At 39.2% G+C, this 17,722-nt stretch overlaps 2 pseudogenes across 1 annotated transcript; both read right to left on the reverse strand.

Moving 5' to 3' along the window:
• Positions 1 to 17,722, reverse strand: part of LOC101724960 (scavenger receptor cysteine-rich domain-containing protein SCART1-like) — a 57,892-nt pseudogene that overhangs the window by 29,179 nt on the left and 10,991 nt on the right.
• Positions 4,336 to 6,291, reverse strand: LOC147825692 (protein FAM24A-like; annotated as a pseudogene). Its single transcript, XR_015440412.1, has 3 exons — positions 6,182 to 6,291; positions 5,265 to 5,388; positions 4,336 to 4,622 (listed from the first exon to the last, which is right to left on the reverse strand). The product of XR_015440412.1 is annotated as a protein FAM24A-like (transcript).

A 17,722-nucleotide genomic window follows, 5' to 3' on the forward strand; every position in this document is an offset into this window, starting at 1 on the left:
CATCCATTGTGGATGAGCCACATGTGACAGTGTCTGACGGGTTGGGAGTGCTGAAGCCCTCACAGGTGGGCCGCCCAACCCTACCAGATTGTGAACAGTTGGACTTTCTCACTAGCTTAGAAAACAGACTTCTGTTTGTGCTTAACACTGAAAACTCCAAACGGAGGAGGTGGATCTAGAAGAGAATATTGTGCATCACCCTCCCTTTTTTTTAAGTAGAGGAAAAATGAACACAATTTTTGAAGAATTTTTAATGTACCCCAAAACAAATAAGTATGTATTAGTTATGAATCCCCCTCCTATGTTCAAGTGCTTAATGCTTAAGATTTCTTTTCCCCCTTTTAAAAAAGACTGGCAATTATCCTTTCATACTTAAAATTTTCTGTGAAATTTTTAAAGTTCTAATGATTTTTATGGTCATACCTTTTTTACTCTAAGAACTACTGTGGTTTTAATCATGTTTCTAATTCTTGGGACAAAATGCAAGATAGTGAGATAGTTCAAAATTACCTTTCATGTTGGAAAATGTCTAAAAATATTTGAGAATCAAGTGAAATTTTTAAAATGCTACACAAATCTTTGTAAATTTTTAAGTTTTTAATTACAACAATTTGTCCTAAACATATTTTTTGTTTTTTGGAGTTACTTTTAACTGAAAATTAGAAATAGAATATTAAAGTAATGTCTAGCACTCTATAGGACCTGAGGGATTAGGAAGAAAATATGAATCTATTCTTCTAACTACTCTTGTACAGAAGGTGTCTGAATATGTCACTCCTGGTTGTTTGCTCACTTACCCCATAAAATTCCTGAATGCTTTCATGCCTTCTTTTTTTTTTTTTTGGTGATGGTGTCTGGGATTGAACCAAGGGCCTTGGATATGCTAGTCAAGCAGTCTACAACTAAGATATATCCTCAGCCTTTCATACTTTTTATTTAAGATAGGGTCTTGCTAAGTTGGAGCTAGCATTGAACTCATGATCCTCCTGCCTGAGGCGCTATATTAGCTGGGATTACAGGCCTGTATCACCGTGTCCAGCTTTTATTCTTTTTTAAAGTGAGCTGAAGGTATAATTGATTGTAGGTTATCTGACTTGCACACAGTGCACATGTTCATTTCATATATAGTATCTTTGTGTTTCATCGTCAGTTGCTGGCAACTCAAAAGGACTGTACACTTAGGTTGTGGGACCCGAACTAAAGTTGCAAGAAGAGAGCAAGCAAAGTGGTTGTTTGGATATTGGTAGCCTTAACTTCAAATAAAGAATCCTGTATAATTTTCCCAAGAAAACACCTGTAGCATCTTTCCCTATCCCTTTAAAGTGACTGCTGTAGTGGGCATAAACTTTGTAAATGGAATGTTAGAGTTCTTGGTGCTTACAATATCCTAAAGTGTTACTGGCAAAGAGGGTGAGAAGCAAAGCACTTTTTGGAAGTGAAGCCAAACTTCTGGGTGAGTTGACTGCTTTGGGGATGAGTAGTTCATGTGTTGTATGTTTAACTGGGTGAAGCTGGTGCTGTTTCATTCTGCCAATGCCAGACCCATAGAAGGTCCTTCCTGTGAGGTCTATGATCAGTTCCTATTAAAAATAGGTGATCCTAAAATTGTGACTTGGTCGTTTAAAAATACTTGCTCTTGAAGTGGGTCTTTGTGCAACAAAATGAATGGGAGTTATTCAGGGCAAGTGTGCTTGATAACAAGCCCTTGCATGGCGCTGTGTTTAGAGTTTCAGCCCAAAGTTGCCTTTCCTTGCTAGTGTTAGATAGGACAGCACTGCTTGCTCCTTCAGTAATTATTTCCATTTTGAAATTCCAGATACCTGAATGAAGACATTAGAGGCCTCTCTTTGGATTTGTTTTATAATAACAAAATTTATTTAGGGGAGGTTTCCTGTGACTCTATGCTTGTTTTGAGCAACACGTTCACTAACATTCTGGAAGAACAAAGGCTGAGCACATTATAATCACGAATCTCAGACAATGAATGGGGCCATTGGGTAGTATTTTCTAAGAACTATATATTGCTTTTAGCTTATATTTAATATTGTATATGTTTGGAAAAAGGTAAATAAACTTAATTAACACTCAAAAAAAAAAAAAAAAGAAGAAGTCAAAGATTCCCAGTGGCCATCTGGCAAATCAGAAGTGTAAGAATGAAAAATGGCCATCTGCCTGCTGAAAGGCCAGGGACTCAGTTGAAAGTCAAAGGCCTGAAGGTCATTAATGAGTCCAGGAAGATTCTAAGTCAGAAATCTGAGGATCTGTGTAGGAAGGCTGGAGAGTCTGCTCTGGAAGCCTGAGGGAAATAGAGATTAATGTTCAAAGGCAATGGTGACCAGAACTCCTCTGAAGAAAAAAGGGCAGACTTTCTCTTCTTTCCAGGATGAGTCTCTCCACCTTAGTTTGATAGGCTACACCTCAGTCATCCACAAACACACACAAACCTTTACAAATCTCCTATGCAGTTCTTACCCAAGTTGACACATCACAGTTAATGACAACATATGAGAATCTTGTGGTCACTCCCAGAGGCTGTCTGGCAAAAATAGGAAGCAAGCGTGGGATCTAGAAAGGAAAAAAGCCAATTTCAGGCCAGTGGTCACAAATTATCGAGTCCTATCAGGTAACCAGACCATCTCTAGTTGATCCACTCAGTTACTTGTGCAAGCCCCTACATACCTAAAAATAAAGGAGGCTGTGTGAGGTCAAGGAACTTCCTTGAGTGAAGGCAGAGTTGGCAGGTGAACTGCATGCATGGGGCTCTAAAGCTGCTGCAGGGGCTCTGGCTTCCTGCCCACCAAAGGGTGTCCCAGAGACCTCTCGTTCCACCTGCCTCATTTTCCCTGCAATTCCTGGACCAGGCCAATGCAGGACCACACTGCCACTGGCTTCCTGGGGCTGAGCTAACATTCAAGTGCCCACTGTATGAGGTCAGAAGGGACCTCATGCTCCCTCTGCTTAGAGTTTGTGGTGACAAGAGAAAAGCAAAGCCAGGTGAGGAATGGGGACAGTCAGCTGGAAACTGAAAATGGACATGTCATTTTCAGCTAGAGTTTCAGAGTAGCCTCCAGGGAAGAGTCCTGATTTAGCTTCCAAAGCCTGCTGGGGCTGCGGGTGTCAGCCTCCAGGGAGCTGCTCAGCTATCCAAGGATAGATCCTGCAGGGCAGTGAGGCCCCACCCACTTTTATCGAACACTGACATCTTGACCCACTGGACTAAACTCAGCCACCCCAAAGCCCTCTTCTAGAGCTCAATACCACACACCCCCCTGTGGCTTAGATGCAGCTGTGGCTTCTTTCATTTCCTATTCTTCTGTTCCTTTGTTATCCCTGTTTAGTAGGTGATCTCCTGTAACTAGCTAATTAATGGTTCTTTAGATGAAGCATATCTGTGATCTTCATCAGTGAGGGTTTTGTTAAAGAGGAAGTATACCGTGATTACAGGTGGTACATCTGCACTTAAGAGACCTAGGGCAGCGATGGCTAACCTTTTAGAGACTGAATGCCAAACTGCAACCCAAAACCCACTTATTAATTGCAAAATGCCAGAGCTGCAATTAAACCTGAATACTGAAGTTTTCACTTAGAAAAAATAACTCTACATTAACATCATTTATTTTAAAAAGAAAACACAATACTACATGTGCCATAGGTTTGCCACAGCTGTTCTAGGGGTTCAGCAGAAGGAGAAGTGGTGGAGGCACATTCCTGTGCTTTGGTAAAGGGAGTCTAGGCTTTGGCCTTGGGCTAGAGTTTCCTGCTACAGTTGAGAACACTGAGGGCTGAATCAGCACTTTGATGTGAAAGTCATCTCTGGATGAGGGCACTTGCCACTGAACATGGGGGAAGCCAGCTAGGCCACTCTCAGGTTTTCTACTTGTCCTTCTGAGGCCTCTAAGCTCCATCCCATAATTACACGGGTCAGACAACTTATACCCAGAGATGTCCCGCCTAGCTGTCCTCACTGTCCTGATGAATAGTGTCCTAGTCAGGATATATGACATCACTGACTCTAATACAGGAAATGGGTGAGATGGGAACCCTTTAGGATCGCTGAGCACACTCCTCCAGTGTGGCACCTTTAGCAGATGCTGAACTTGAAAATGCCCTGAGGTCAATGTATGGTTTCTTTCTGGGGTTGGAAAAGTGCTGGCTGCTCTTTATATTCTACCTTATTTCTTTAGCTTCTATTGCCATAAAATATTACAAGCTATTTCCCCAAGTCTCAAAGTAGGCATATCATACATATATATGATATGTATAACTAAGAAAAAATACTAAAGAGTGGATCATTTCAATATTACATATTTATTCAAATGTATGTGAAATAACATCTTACAGTATATAGTATAGAATAAAATTATATAACTTATTTGAATAACAAAACAGTCTTCTAAGAGAAACATTGCTCATGAAGATTTTTGTGTCCCCCATGGCCACATCAGAATCCCTCATTTATGTCACAAAAGCAAGATGGTAGGGCATCATAATCTGCATACATTTTGCATTCATCACAAAATTGAAAGGTGGGACGAGAGTCCACGGCAGCGGTTTCAGCCAGGATGACCTTGTCCTTGGTGTTGTTGGCTCAGTTAGCCTCAGGATCACATTCCTTTGAAGCCCTTAAAAAAAGCCATATACAAAGCACAGGCTTAGAAGTTCTCTTTTCAGTGCATTTCTTAGAATTCTCAGAGCTCTCTGGGAAGTTCAGGGCTGCAGCCAACCACACATGTGACACCAGCCCTGGATTATAGCTCCCTGCCCCTGTGCCAAGTTCCTCTCTCATCCCTTCCTCTCCTACAGCTGCTGTACCTGTAAATTCAGGCTACAAAAGTAAGGGAAAGTGCCTAACAAGTGGAAAACACCCAGCTAGTTGCTGCAGGCCTTGAAGAAGCAGGAGGAAGGAGGAAGGGGCTGAAGCTATGTCCTGAGCTCCAGGGCCTACCATCTAGCTCCCTAGAATGGGGACACCACTGCTGTGATGCTGACAACCAGTCTGTCCCATCTTTTGGATCCTCTCCCCAAAAAGGCACCACTTGCTGTCACACACTCCCTCTTTGTTAAGAACATTCTACTTACTAGCTTACAACCCCAAGAACAAACCCAAGATCCTGTAGCCACCCAACTTTGCCTGTGCAAATTTGTCTGTGGTTCTTGACCTCACCTAGGGCATAGCACCAGTAGCGAGGACTAGACTCTACCAAGCAGACAGCCCCAGGTGTCCCATTTCAGGGGGGTGTTGTTCACTCATCCCCAGGACTCACTTCACTGCCTGGAACATTTTGGCATAAAGACAGATGACAGCGCCTATTAGGACAAACGAGGTCACCACAGTTCCACTACAAATGATAAGTAGTATCGTTATCTGGTCAAAAATTGCAGACATACCTAGGCAAAGAAGCACAGACAATCAGTGAAGGTTACCTCCCTCCTCTCACAGGAATAAGTAGCCTAGAAAAGCAAGAGAGCCCAAACACAGATCTTTATATGTGTAAGCCTCCAGAGACTCTTCTCAGGGAGAACTTGGACCCCCTGTGTGGATAAGATGGTTTATTTCCACATGAAAGAAACTAAGATGCAAAATTCATAGAGAAGAAGAACAGAATGACAGGCAGTGGAAAGAATCTTTACCTTTTACAGGCAGTGATGTGACTTTATGTAATAAAAAGGCTTACAGTGCAAGATCCTGAGTTCGATCCCCAGTACCAAAAAAAAAAAAGGCGTACACAGGAGCTAGTGGTTTTACTCACAGACACCTGGACCTCCCAAACTATGTTCACAGTCAGAAGTAACCACTCGCTGTACATCAGGCTCAGGGTCTCCTACGGGGATGATGGCTCCAAAATGTTATTGTTCTGACAATCTCCAAATCCATTTTGCAAATTTTGCATTTTTTAGGAGGGAAAAATTTTGAGTTTTTCTACTAAAAACTGTTGTTATGCTTCTAAATCCTAAATCTTAAACCCTCCCGGGAAATTCAATTTTTACTTATCACTTTGCTTAGTCTAACTCTCTTAAACTGGAAAAATGTGAATAAGGGGAGTAGAAAAAACAGTCTGACTGCCAAGCATACTTACTACCTTCTAATCATTCATGGCTGGATGAAGGCCAAGTTTTAAAAATATATACAACTAAAATACACTTTAGGAAAACAGAGCATCTAACCAGAAGTTTCTCATACCTTTAATTTGAAAAGGAGAATTCCAATTAGTAAGATTCAAGTTGAAGAAATCACTCACTTTCAGAAGCTCAGTCTTCCACCAGAGTAGGTAGACTAGAAAGCCACTGTTAACTCCAATGCCTACCTCAGTCAGTACCCAGGCTTTGTGACATCACCTCTCTCTATAGCAGCTCCCTTTCATGGAGTTCTGAATTCTAGTCCATGCTCAGATGTATTTCAGCACCAATGGAAATAGAAATGCCTGAACATTACCTTAAATCATTACCTTTGTAGGTTTTCTTTCCTTCAGAGGAACTTATGGTATGACTACTAATTGAAAGCAGATGTGAGCTGGGTATGGTGGCACAAGCCTGTAGTCTCAGCACTCGGGAGGCTGAGGCAGGAGGAGGCCAGCCTGAACTACATAGTGAGTTCAAGGCCGACCTGAGCTATGTAGCCAGACCTTGTCTCAAAAAACAAAAACAAAACAAAACAAGAACAACAAAACTAAATACGGGATTTCAATCAGTTTAAAAAGACAATAATGGCCGGGGATTTAGCTCAGTGATGCCACCGCCTGCCTTGCAAGCGCAAGGTCCTGAGTTTGATCCCCGGTAGGAAAAAAAAATAAAAGACAATAATGTGGGGGGCGCAGAGATGTAAAAGCACTCATATATCTAAAAGGTCAATGAAACAAGACTAGTTAGACTTTATGTCTTACTCACAGAGTGAAATAATATGTAGCCATTCAAATATAGGTTCATGGGCATCATAGCATACATTAAGAGGAGAAAACTCAAAAGAGTCACTGGATTAGGATACACGTTTTAGCCAGGTCTCTATGATTTGCAGGTAATTTGACCAAGCAAAGCCAACTCAATTAAATGAGGGAGTTATTTTAACTACCACAGGTAATTCCATGCTGCTCTGACAAAAACATGAATGAGGTCATGAACAGCAGAAAAGATTTCAAGAAAATGGTAACACAAGAATCTATGAAAATTTTCTCCACAAAACAATGAAAAATCTAGCAAAACTTTTTCAGAGTCAGCTTTTTCAGAACTCTGAAAAGCATTGAAAATTCTGCAGCATCCCGTAAAGCATTTATTCAAGAGAAACAACCAAAGCTCAGTATAAACAATAAAGTTTGTGACACTGTCCAATAACTCACCCTCTAGCTTCATAGTAGCCTTGAAAATAACCCACATTTTGAGGCAGCCCCCAGAGGGACATAAAAAAAGTAGAGCTCCCCAAAAACCCACCTATGAGTCTATGAGGCTTTGAGGGGACATTAGATATAAATTGTAACCCCTGACTTGTGATTTGTAATCACCATGTATAAAGGAACAATCATTTTATTTTTGTCTCTTGTTCTCAGCTGAAGAGTGATTCCCTAAATAAAGAAAAAAGCCTTAATCATTAATCTGCTTACTTTTAAATAACTCATTATAAGAGCAATATGTTACAGAAAAACAGAAAGCAAAGATAATTCCAAAAAATTTTATGTACACCCATCCACTCACAGACACTATTAATAATTTCACATATAAACATTTTCTCCACTTTCTCCTTTTAGATTTTCCAAATATTTGCATATATTTTATACATTTAAGTAGGATCATACTTTGTATCCTTTGAATAGATTTTCTTCATATATACATCATAGGTATCTTTCCTACAGATTTGCCTCATTTGAAAAAAGTAACTATACATATGGTAGTTCTTTACATGGGTTTACCGCAATATATATAATCTGTAAAATGTGTGTTCTAGTATCTATTATAAGCATATCATACCATAATTTACATAAGCTGTGAAAGTGTATGTCTTCAATATCTTACTATTATAAGCATATCATAATTAACACTTCTACATGTTTATACATCATATTAAGATTAATTCTCAGTATAGAATTATCAGTCAAATTTAAATAACCAGGCCAAATTCCACATATTTATATATTGTCTAGCTGTCCTAAAGACATGTGGTACTTGTATTATGTCACCTTCCACTAGGACTATATAAAAGCAAGTGTTTCCCATATTGTTCTAGAAATTGCGGAAAGAAATACATGGAGACACAGAATTCGGGTAAAATATTAAAATTTTACTTGCAAGCAGGCAGTACTGCCAGAAACTGGTCTGGTCATTGTCAGTGCTGTTCTCTGTTAGTCTCTTCTTTTTACACCTTTGTTAGTCATGATCTCATCCCTAGTGGTCTTTGATGTGTGAATACAATTCCAATTCCTATTTACAAGTCACAGACACAAGATAAGCATACCCAGGCATTTGCAAACTTTGTTAGGTTAAAGTGTTATCTATAATGAAGTTACTGGTTAAAGAATCAGATAACCATCACCTTAAACAACAAGAGTTACGGGAAAAGCAAATCTTAAAGGAATACATTACTTATTTTGCTTCTACAACTACCTTAATATTCAATCTACTAAGTTATCTAAAACTTTTCCCTATCAATATTATGTTCAACACTGGTTTGTGGGTGTGTGTGAATGTGTGAGAGTGTGTGTTTGTGGTGACTGGTTGTTTTTGTGCTGTGAGGGACTGACCCGTGGGCTTTGCCCATGGTAGACCAGCACTTCTACCACTGAGCTACACCCCCGCCCTAAAATGTTACCACCTTTTTCATGCAGTGTTGTGATTGAACCCAGGACCTTACACGATAAACAGGCATTCCACTGCCAGCCCATTTGGTTTTGTTTTAAATCTTTGAAAGGACTTAACTAATCTCATTAAAAACTTGTGTTTCCTTTGTCCCTTCATCCTTGATCAAATTTATTTGTAGAACATGGTAAAATTAGAAGGCACAAAGGGACAGGACTTTTGATAGCCTCTCTTAGAAAATGGCAGGTCAGTTTTGAAGACTACCTGTTTGGCCTGTCATAATCATCTTGTGAATAAGTATCCTGCTGGCCTCCATGGAAGTGTATCAATTTGATCCACACATAGACTTGTGTGAGAACACAGTAGCTGTGTAGTTTATTATCAGCAATCCCAAAACAGTGAGTGCTTCCTTTATTCCACTCTCACCACAGAAGGTTAACAGATAGTATCATAATTAAAGCTGTTCTGGGGCATCAACATCTAAACGTGGTTAACACTAAGTCACTACTTGTGAAATTTATAACAGCAGCCTTTGTCCTGCTATTTATTCAGAGTGTAATTAAGGTACCATTACTGGCTTTATTTTTCCCATTAAGTTTATTGGTACATTTTCGGTATAAAATACAGTTACATTCATCATTGGTATCTTGTATCTTTACATGAGTTTCTTGGTTCTTATTTTTTTTCCCCTTCCCTTGCCCTCCCTCCAGCCCCTCCACCCTTCCCTATTTGCAAAGACCTTGTTTCCACTTTTTTCCTCTTTTCATATTTTTTCCTTTTTTCATATTTTTTCCTTCCCCTTTTTTCCCTTCCCCTTCCCCTCCCAATTCCCCTGCTCTTTTAGAGCTTTTCTTCCTGTTACACAATATCAGTTATACACTTTTTAAATTACAATATTAAGATCTAGGAGAGATTACCACAGATTTTACAGAATTTAAAAGGATATAGAAAGCATATTACAAAAATCTTTTTTGAAATAAATTTGACAACTTCTAAGAAGTACCTTGGAAAACAAATTAATGAAACTAATTCTGGAGGAAATAAAAAATTTGAATAGCACCTATTAAAGAAAGTATATTCCTAGCTTGAAAACCTACCTATATGACAACAGCAGGCTCATAAACATTTTAACTGATAAATTATATCAAACAATTAAAGCAGAAAAATGAAGGAACACTTCTCCCCTCATTTTAGGAAATCAACATTGTGCTAATCCTAAAACTGGATAAAGATAATAGAAGAAAAAAGTATGAACATAGATAGAAATTTGTTTAACAAAGCAAACTATTGGAAGTCAGATCTGGCAGGATGTAGAAAGTGGTTTTGTTATAGGGATGGCAGTGTTGGTTCAGCATTGGAAGATCCACCCACAAAAGTTATCATTTAAACAGAGGAGAGGAAAAAGCCATATGATCCTGTCACTAGTTGGAGAAAAAGTATTGGAATAAATTCTACAGCTGTTCATGGTAAAAGCTGTCAGGAGACTAGAAGTAGAACAGAAACTTCTCAACAGATCAAAGACATGTACTCCATATTTCCAGCAAGAATGCCTTATATAAATGGAGAAGATACAATGCTTTCTCCTTAAGGTGGGGAACAAGGGCAGATATGCTTACTCTTTATCTGTCCATTAAACTTTGAAACCTAGTCCCCATCAAAATAGTCTGGCAATAAAATGACACAACTAGGATAGGATTGGCATGGCAGAAGCAAAATCTTTATATGTAGATGAAATGATCATCTACAGAGAAAATACTAAGAAATCTCTAGGAGCCCCTAGAACTTGTACTTGAATTTAGCAGGATTAGAAAACACAAGGTATATATAAAAATTCAGGTCCGTGTATACTTGCTATAAATGAAGAATTGGATATTGAAATTTAAAAGTTATGTAGGAGTACAAAGGACCTAGAAAAGTTAAAAACAAAACCAAAAACAGTGTTGTAAGGCATTTAGTACCTAATTTTAAGGCTTCTTCTAAAGCTACAGTAATCAGGGCAGTGTTGGTGTAAGGAAAGACATATAGATCATTTGAATAAAACAGAGAATCTAGAAATAGAACCACACATATATGGTCCACTGAGTTTTGAAAGATTATTTAACATTAGTATTTTATAGAATATAAACTCAATTCAAGAGCTGAGGAAGAGACACTGTCTTCAGCAAACGGCACTAGAACACCTGGTATCCATATGTAAAAAATTAACCTCAACCCTTTTTTTCCATACATGAAAATAACTTGAAGGGATCTATGAACCTAAATAAGAAAGCCTAAAAGTATAAAACTTTAAGAAGAAATTATAAGGGAAAATATTTATGAATTCAGGGTAGGCAAGAACTATCTAGGATACAAAAAACACGATGTATAAAATAACTTGATAAATGGGATTCCATCAAAATTTAGAACTTTAAATGACATCATTAAAATGAAAAGTAGTCCTTAAACAGACCATATTTACAATGCATATAATCTATGACCAGAATATATAAAGAATTCTTAGAGCTCATTAATAGACAACCCAATTAAAATGTAGATGTAAGAAGATGATAAATAGCCAGTATAGCACAAGGAATGGTGTGCAACTCTAGAATCAGAAAAATACTAATCAGTACAATAATAAGATTGAATTATACACTCTTTAGGGAGATGAAGTTAAAAGATTTAAAAGCCTTGTCATGACTTTTTCTTTTTGTTAGATTCTCCCCCTTTGCGTTTAATTTGTCACACCCAATGGATTCATTCTGCTGGGTTTTCTGGGGTTGTGATCCTCATTGCCTTTTACTAGGGTATTGTCTAAAATATTTTGGAGTGCGGGTTTGGTATTCATGAAGTTCCTGAGGTGCTCTTTATCATGAAAGTATCTTATTTCTCCATCAATTTTGAAAGATAGTTTTGCAGGGTACATCAATCTGGGTTGGAGGCTGTTTTCCTTTAGGGCTTAAAATACATCACTCCAAGCTCTTCTTGCCTTGAGGGTTTGCATTGAGAAGTCTGCTGTGATTCTGATGAGCTTTCCTTTGTGTGTGATTTGTTTCTTTTCTCTCACTGCTTGTAGAATTTTGTTCTTCTGTTGGATTTCTGGAATCCTAACTATTATATGCCTTTGTGTAGTTTTCTTTGATTAAGGCTATGTCAAGTTCTTTTCCCCTCCTTGGGAAGTTTTCTGCCATCATTTCTGTGAACAGTTTTTTATGTCATCTGCACTCTCTCCTGCTTCTTCATTGACTCCAATCAGTCTAATGTTATTCTTCTTTGCATCGTCTAGCAGCTGCTGGATTGATTTCTCACGTTTCCTTACAATTTTAAAGCAATTTTTCTTTTCCTCCTCACTAATTGCAATCTTATCTTCTATATCTGAAATTCTATCCTCACATTGGTTCATTCTACTGCTCAGACTTTCAATGGAGTTTTTAATCTCTTGGAAATCTGTTTGTATCTGTTTTATGGATTTCATTTGTTTCCTATGTTGGGATTCCATCATGTTCCTCAGATCCTCTATTTTTTTAATCTGTGTCCTCTCTAGATTTATTAATCATGTCTTCCACCATGAGTAAAATCTTGGCTGTTATCTGAATAATTATTTCTGATTTCATTTTTCCCAGATCCTCTTTTGTTGCCAGTTCAGAGAGTCCAGGTGGTTGAGTATCAAATTGTTCCATCTCGTTTCCCTTTGGGGTTGCTGTAGGTGATCCAGAAGTCTGTTTTTGAGGCTTGTTTATGTGTCTTCTCATTTCCATGGGAGGGGGTGCTTCTAGCACCCACACGGCTCACCTTCTCCACCCTAGGAGCTTGGGATGGCAGCGAGGGAGCTTCCTTCTGGGTTCTGGGACCAGCTCAGCTTCTCTGCCCTAGGACCTTGGGATGGAGTGGGCAAGCTTCCTTCTGGGTGCTGGGACCAGCTGAGCTCAAGACCTCTGGAATCCCAGCACTTGGGAGGCTGAGGCAGGAGGATCATTCTGAGTTTGGGGCCAGTCTGGACTACATAATGAGACCCTGTCTCAAACAAAGATTCTAATGTCACTAAATTCTTTTGGGGGGGTACCAGGAAATGAACTTAGGACCCTGCATTTGCTAGATAGGTGCAGCCACCACTGAGCTAAATCTCCAGCCCTCAAGTCACTCATTCCTATTGCTCAATATGTCACAGGGGTGTCAGACATCTGAAGTCCTGATGGAGGCAGGTTTCTCATTCATGAGAAGGTATCTAAAAACTCCATACCCACACGGTCTACCTGCCATTATTTCATCTTTTCAGGACGGTAAAGAATACTGCTTTTTACATCATCCTGGGGTCTCATCTACCTGAAGCCCACCATCAGCCATTCGCACACGTGTCTGGAGCTCTGCAGGTTGAGGCAGCTGGCTCAGAGGCCATAGGTGAAAGGGCAGCTCATTTGTAATTATGCTCTCTGATCTCAGAATCTCCTTGGGTACTCTGGGAGAGCTGGGAAGAAAAAGGGGGGCGGATGATTGAGAAGTTGATCCGGGCTTTTAGAGTGGATTTTCGTGAAACTGACATTTATACCATTCTCGGAGGATCTGGCTCCTTGCAAAGAACCATAAACCGTGGCTAATTCTTCCATGTGATCTCAGCTGCTCCAATCAGCTGACCCCAGGGGTTACTGACTTGTTCTGTTCTGAGACTCTCTGTGAGGAGGTGTGATTTGGGAAGGTCCCCTTGCTCCTGCCCACTGGAACACCCCCCGACAAGGCTCCTGGATGCTGGGGTGGAGCAACACTTCCATCCTCTGCCTGCACTGACATCACATCTTGGGCCTGGCCACAAAAAGGCTATCTGGTGGCAAGGAGTGTATTCCACTATCCAAGTGAGCTCTAATGGCTATGTCCATAACGTGCAGTTTTTAAGTCAACAAACCAAAACAGGACATTTTTAGACCTAATTTCCCAAATGGATAACCTGAGGGCCAGGAAATATTAGTGACTTGGTCCAGGTCCCACCTGCAGATGTGGCACAGCGGGTCCAGCATCCAAGAGCTCTGCCCTTAAATATAGCAGATACTGCAGTTTCAAATAGTGGAGTGGAAGGAAAAAGTTGGGAGCTGAGGACTGGTCAAGCATCACATGGTAGAGGCTAGTACTAGGGAACAGTGGCAGGCAGAGAGAAAGGGGTGGGCCCTGCTGACAATGGACTCAGCTCTGGACAAAGTCCACTACCCCAGAAACCCTGTCCCCCAACAGCCCTGAATCACTGGATCTCAGCAGCCATCTCTGCTCCAGCTCTGAAGAATCCCAGATAACACTGCACTCAGCTCAGCTGAGACAGAGGAGGAGAAGGAGACAGGCAAAGTTCCTGCCCAAAACCGTTAGCCCTGGCCCTGTGGCCAAGCCCAGGAGTTCTGCCCTGGCTGTAAGATTCTGGACTCAGCACCTTTCTGCGCAGTGGGGACTCAGGCCAGAGACTCCGCCCCTGGCTCCTGTTCGCAGAATGGCAGCAGGATGGTCAGAGTGAGTGGGCCCTCAAGGGACTTCCGAACGGAGCAAGTGGATCCGTAAGTAATTGAATGTTCTTCCACCTGCAGAACCAGATGGAATTTGAATTTTACTCCAGCAATATTTTAGAGCGTACATGTGAATAACTCTTGCAGACACATCATCTTCTTAAATCACAAGATAACAGCTTTTGTGTCAAAATACTATATGCCTTAAATATTTTATTGAAGACTGCTTCTGGGACATGAACAATGAAAGTGTGAGATGAGAGGTACAGCTTGGAGATAGAATGGAACAGAAGTTTTTCAGTTACATAAAAATCAATTCTAAATGCAAGTTCCCAGCCCTATAAAAACTTTAAATCCTCCAGCATATTCTTTCCATAAGAAGCACAAAGTGTAGCTAACCGAGAAGTTTCCCAAGTGTACATAGACAGGAACTCTGTCAAGTTCCCTCAACTGTCTTCTCTAGTGTAGTAAAACCTGTGTTCATTTTGGCACACAAAAAAAGATTTACTTCTGTCTATCAAGTCCTCTTGTAATGCCTTCATCCTTTTTGATTAGATTGTTGCTTAGCATCCTGAGTGAAAAGCTTACAGCATACATCCTAAGGGGACCCACAAGATGAAAATGCCTGAAATCTTGAATCCAAGTTCTAAAACATGTAGAATGAATCATAGACTTACAATAAAATCTTTCATTTTTAAAAGAAGGATAATGTTTTTACCAACTCTCTTTACAAGGGAAGAAGAACTTTTAAATTCAGCTCAAATTTTACTAAATATGAGATGTAAACATTTTCTGCACAAGTGTTCCACAGCACAGAGATGTTCAAACTCTCATGCATTTTTAGAGATCTTTACCTTCTGGGCAGGGAAAAAAAAAACACCCTCCAGTTACCCTGAAAATGGATGCAACATTTTGGCATTTGTATGAACCAAAATTTAAAGACCCAATCCAAAAATGGGCATCTGAAATGAATTGACATTTCTCAAAAAAGGAAGTAGAAATAGCAAGTAAACTTACGAAAAAATATTCAGCATCGCTGGTCATTTGAGAGATGCAACTGAAAACAGTCCTGAGATTCCACCTCACTCCAGAATGAATGGCTGTGTTATCAAGAAATCAACCAATAACAAATGCCGATGTGGGTGTGGGGAAAAAGAAACACTTCACTGTTGGTGGGAGTGTAGACTGCTGCAACCACTGTGGAAATCAACATGGAGATACCTCAAAGAATTAGAATTGGAAGTCCCATTTGACCCAGATGTTCCTCTACTGTGTATCTTACCAAAAGAATTAAAAGAATCATACCATAGTGATGTATGTGCACCCATGTTCATAGCAGGAGTTTGTAATAGCTAAAACTTGGAAACAGCCTAATTGCCCATCAACTGGAGACTGGATAAAGAAAATGTGGTTTCTTTTATAAAATGGAGTACTACTCAGCCATAAAGAATGAGAATTACAGCATTTATAGTTAATGTATGCACATTGTGCAATACTCTTAAGTGAAATAAATAGGACATGCATGTGTACCAAATAGTTTCTCTGGTGTGAGAAACTGAAAGTGTAAATAAGAGTCAAAAGGCATAATAGATAATGTGAAATAGGAAGACAAGGTCTAAAGGGGAAGGGGAAGTGGGAGGGATTGGGGAAAGGAAAGAAGGGAATGTAATTAATGTGAGAAAAGGAAAAAATGGAAACAAAGTCTGTAAATAGGGAGGGGTGGAGAGGTTGAAGGAGGGGCAGGGGTATGGGGAAAAAATAAGAAGCAAGATATATTATGTAAAGATACAAATTTCCAATGATGAACGTTATTATATTGTATACCTATAATGTACCAATAATTAATTTAAAAATTTAAAAAATAACAATGTCATGCCTCCAAAAAGCTCACTTCACCAGAAAAGGCACACAGTCTAAATGTGAAGGCATGGGAAAAGATACTTCACAGAAACAGAAATGAATAGTGGGAAGGAGTTTCTATACTTATCTTGGATAAAATGTATGCTTTAAGTCAAAATGTAGGAAAAGGTCACTATCTGATTAATAGGTCAATTCAAAAAAATATAACAGTTGTAAATTTACATGCACCTATATCAGAGAATACAATTACATAAGCAAACATTGTGGATTTAAAGGGAGACACGGGATTCAGTACAACAATAACAGGAGGCAGCAACATTGCACTTACATCATTGCACGTATCATCCAGACAAAAGATCAACAACTGTAGTCAAACTACGGTTTACACCAGTGGAACTAACAAACATATACAGAACCGCTCCTCCAACAGCTAAAGATGACACATTCTTTTCATTGAACTTGGAACATAATCCAGAATAGACCACATGTTAGGCTATAAACAAAGTCTCAACAAACTCCAAAAACTGAAAATCTTGGTATATGCCTTCTCTGTCCTCAATGGAGTAAACCTAGTAATCAGCAACACAGGACTGTAGAAATTCTGCAATATAGAGACATTTTTTAAAAGATACTGTGAAATAAGCAATGGGTGAATGAAGAAATTGAAAGGAAAATTTAAAATTCTCTTGAAACACATGAAAATGAAAACACAACATGCATAAACCTAGAGAGGGTCATGGATATAACTCAGAGGTAGGGTATGTGTATAGCATGTGCAAGAGCTTGGGTTTGATACACAGCAAAGCCACCAGAAACATTGAAGAAAAAAGAAAATAATGACCCCAAACATATGCACCCTCTCAAAAGCAGTTCTTGGAGAATAATTGTGCACATCAAAAAACAGAAAGAGCTACACATGGTGTCACATGTCAGTAATTCTAGCTACTCAGGAGGCTGAAGTAGGAGGACCTCAACATTAACGCTAGCCTCGGAAACATAATGTGAACTTGAATGAAAATTATTAATAATAATAATAACAACAATACAGGCTAGGGATGTAGCTCAATAGTAGACCACTTACCAAGCAAGCACAAGCCCTTAGCTTCAATCCCTAGTACCACAATAAGCAAATACATAATAAATAAATTTATTTAAAACTAACAGCCCACAACTTACCTCAAGGTACAAGAAAAGCAAGAACAAACAAAATCCAAAAGTAATAGAAAGAAAGATATAAAAAAAAAGAGCAAAACAACTGAAATACAGACTTTGAGACATTGCAAAGGATACATGAAGCAAAGAGTTGGATTTCTGAGAAGATAAACAAAACTGACAAACCTTTAGCTAGGTAGGCTACCCAAGGAAAAGAGAGAGAGAATGCAAATAAATAGAATCAGAAGTGAAAACAGAAACATTACGATTGAAATAGCAGAAATACAAGGGATTATGATGAACTATATGACAAAAAATGCAAAAACCTAAAAGAAATGGAAAATTTATGGAAGCATATAGCCTACCATATTGAACAGACAAATAATAACTAATGAGATTGAATCAGTAATAAAAGTCACCCAACAAAGAAAAGCCCAAGACTGAATGGCTTCACTGCTAAATTTTACCAA

Source organism: Heterocephalus glaber, unplaced genomic scaffold, assembly GCF_053883595.1.
Source record: "Heterocephalus glaber isolate CG9 unplaced genomic scaffold, H.glaber_assembly_v1.0 deba00001497, whole genome shotgun sequence".
NCBI lineage: Eukaryota > Metazoa > Chordata > Mammalia > Rodentia > Bathyergidae > Heterocephalus > Heterocephalus glaber.